At 39.6% G+C, this 3,653-nt stretch overlaps 1 non-coding gene across 1 annotated transcript; it reads right to left on the bottom strand.

Moving 5' to 3' along the window:
- Positions 1-294: 294 nt before the first annotated feature.
- On the bottom strand, positions 295-366 carry TRNAQ-CUG (transfer RNA glutamine (anticodon CUG)). Its single transcript has one exon. It is a non-coding gene; the product is annotated as a tRNA-Gln (tRNA).
- Between the last annotated feature and the right edge of the window lie 3,287 nt (positions 367-3,653).

The raw sequence follows: 3,653 nt of genomic DNA, 5'->3' as shown, positions 1-3,653 counted from the left end.
CTCTGTATATGACCAACTGTCTGTTGGATGAAAGAATAATTTCTGATTTTGTGGACCTTTTTTTTTTTTTTTCTGAGACAGAATCTCCTTCTGTCACCCAGGCTGGAGTTCAGTGGCAAAGCTCATGGCAGCCTCTGCCTCCCAAGTAGCTAGGATTATAGGCGCCTGCTACCATGCCGGCTAATTTTGAATTTTTGTATTTTTAGTTTTACCATGTTGGCCAGGCTGAGTTTGAACTCATGGCCTCACGTGATCTGCCCACCTTGGCCTCCCACAGCACCCAGCCAATATGAAAGGTTCCACCGAGATTTGAACTCGGATCGCTGGATTCAGAGTCCAGAGTGCTAACCATTACACCATGGAACCCTCCTCCCTGCTGTTTTATTCTAGAAATTCAGGCAGCAGAAAGCGATTCAGATGACTAATAAGACACTCATCGTAAAGATCAGTAAAGCCAACGAAAAATTCCAACTCTACATGCATATTGATTTTGTATGTTATTGGCAAAGCTGGATTAATTGACTTTTCACTATATTCTCTAAGTCGTACTTACTTTTGATAAAAGCCTTTATAGCATTCATTTATTAATTCCTTCACCAACATTCATTGAGCATCCGCTACATACCAGACATTATTGTGACACTGGGGATACAGTGGTAAATGAGAGAGACAAAGACCTGCCCTTTATCCTGGTAAGCAATTTTTATTCCAAAGAAATATCATAATGGCCATACAGAAAGATGATGAGCTAGGAAGGTGACTTGCCTGAAAACTGGACAGCCTGGCACTGGCTCTGTCACTCCTATGTGCCTTCTGCTCTCTTGAGTTCAGGTAATTTGTTTACAAATGAGAGAACAGAATAAATAAACTTGAACACTGCCTTTCATTCTTCCTCTCCTATTAGCTACAACCCCATGACATCTCATGTGACAGACACAACAAATTGTGAATACCTGGAGCTTACATTAAGGCTTTTTTTAGAATTCAGAAATTACTGTGGAGTGAGAGGAGATTGCTATCTGAGATCAAAATACACAATCAACACATCTTGAACCACAGCATAGGTATGTAAAGTCCCATCCTTCAGGGAAGGGGGGCACCAGACCTGTATGTCTTGACCATTTTAACAATGTTAGCGGAGACAGTGGCACTGCTTTGTAACATATTAGCTCATAAATATTTATCACGTGAATGCATGAGCCTTTCAGTCTTAAAATCCTGTGACATTATTGCACTACATGGAGATGGTTTCTTAAAGGAAATATTTTTAACCAAAAATAAATGCCTTTTTATCTGAAATTTGGGTTCTTTTTACCTTGTGAGATCAGAGGCCACACGCCTCTGAGAGTCTCCAGAATTTCATGAGAGTTGCGGCTGTGTCAATCTTGTTCATCACTAGAACTCCAGCTTTAGGACAGCGGCTGGCACTCAGCAAATATTGGCAGAATGAATGAATTAATGAGAACTAATGAAGAAATTATCATTTACAAACAACATTCCTGAGGCAGCTTGACTCATACAATCATCCTTTCGCCTCAAGTCTGAAAACCCCAGGACTCTTCTGAAAGGCCAGAACCAAATATTTTAAAGCAATCTTAAGAATATATTTAAACAGATTTATGTGCTTTTATCACATGCCTAGTTCTCTCTACCCCTTTTATTCTTGCCTTCTCAGTAAAAGATTCTTCTCCCCCCACCATGCCTTCCCAGCACACAGTGTGCAAGGCCCCTCCACAGTGCCTGCCAGGCTGGATGAAGGAACCAGGGTAAACTCAGAGGCAGCCTGCATTCATTGCCTGTGCTACATAATTAGAAGCTTCCAAGTCCTCAATTCCCTGTTCACCAATATAAGACCTTTTTATTAAAAACACTGGTTTTCAATTCCCACTGTGTCCATGAGATAACAAGGCATAAAAAAGAAATTGGATGGTGCTAGGTACATAAAGGTTTGGGAAAACATTGTTTAAATAGTGAAGAATTTATTTCTAGTCAAAAGTCTAAGAACAAGTCCATGAGGAGTTCAAAGTTATAAATATATATGAAACATGATATCAATGTACTCTCTTGTTCCCATAAATGTTGTAGTGTGCACTCATCTACAATGTCTCTCGTCTAACATAAGACCCCATTATGCATCACAAGATGGGGAATACAATGAAAGTTCCATTTAACAGCCCATGCCTGGTGTTGCAGAAATCTTCAAGGCCTACAGATAACAGTTATTTAGCACTTGTTATTCAAGAGCCTGCTGTATAATATCAATATGAGTAAACAAACTTTTAAAACTTAAAAATCTGTGGTTAAAAGTGAGACCCCATTGGCCACATTGCCTCTACAGACTCTATTCTTCAAGAATGGAGACTTCTCAATTCCACTTCTGTCTCTTTAGGACCATCTGCCTTGATACACATCTAACTCAACTGATAAATAGAAATTTCCCAGCTAGCTTGTCTAAATCTTATGTTTAAATCTAGTTGCCCACCAGAACAAAGAAATAGAAACACGTTACCATTTATCGAGCTATCGACTAGGTTTCTACTTATTTCCAGCAGAAAGGCAACATCAAGAAAGTGAAAATTGAAGCTGTAAAGAGATGAAAAAACTATGAACTAACAAAATAATTCCAAAGGCAGAGCATTTGATGGACCTGGTTATTCATCATCCATATTCCATTGTGCTTTGTCCCACAAAAATAGTCCTTAATAGTATTACTTTCTGGTGTAGCTACTAGGTTGTGAGTTAATTCATTAAGAAGCCAAATTCCCACTCAAAAATCATGTTGTTTAGAGCAGCTGGCACAGAGCTTTGTAACAAAAATATTCAACAGATGATTTTGATTCAAAGAATCTAATGCTATTTGCTTGCTGAGGAGGGAACAGAAGGTAGGCACAGTGAAAAACAGCATGATCTTCTATTATTTAAACCTTTCAGGTAAAAACAAAGTATGTAATCCCAGCACCTTGGGAGGCCAAGGCAGGTGGATCATGAGGTCAGGAGATCAAGACCACCCTGGCCAACATGGTGAAACCCCATCTCTACTAAAAATACAAAATCAGCAGGGCATGGTGGCATGTGCCTGTAGTCCCAGCCACTCCGGAGGCTGAGGCAGGAGAATCGCTTGAACCCGGGAAGCAGAGGTTGCAGTGAGCCGAGATTCTGCCACTACACTCCAGCCTGACGACAGAGCAAGACTCGGTCTCAAAAAAAAAAAAAAGTAGACCATTCTTAGCTAGACAGTGTTGCATGGTAGCAATCACTCAAACTCTGGCATCATATAGACCAAGGTTCATATTCCAGTTTTTCTGTTATTATCTCTGAAACATGAATACAATTCTCAATCCGACCTATTGAATAGGAAGGATACTCCTGCCTTCCTGAATTGTAAAGATTAATCATAAGTACATATTAATATACAACACCTATCACGTAAGTGTTTGACTTATAGATGGTGCTAAATAAAGAATACCTATGGTTTATGTCCACTAGGTAGGACATTTGGAACATTGGTATGATGCTACATATCAGTGATGATAGTACAGGCTTAATTCAGCTCAGTGAAGAAGGAATTTTCTAAGAGTTAGAACTGCCCAAAGATCAAGTCAACTGGATTCCTTATTATGAGGTGGTGACTTCCCCATCATCAAAAGCCTTCA

Source organism: Pan paniscus, chromosome 5 (assembly GCF_029289425.2).
Source record: "Pan paniscus chromosome 5, NHGRI_mPanPan1-v2.0_pri, whole genome shotgun sequence".
Taxonomy (NCBI): Eukaryota; Metazoa; Chordata; class Mammalia; order Primates; family Hominidae; genus Pan; species Pan paniscus.
This window is presented reverse-complemented; position numbering and strand designations above follow the sequence as displayed.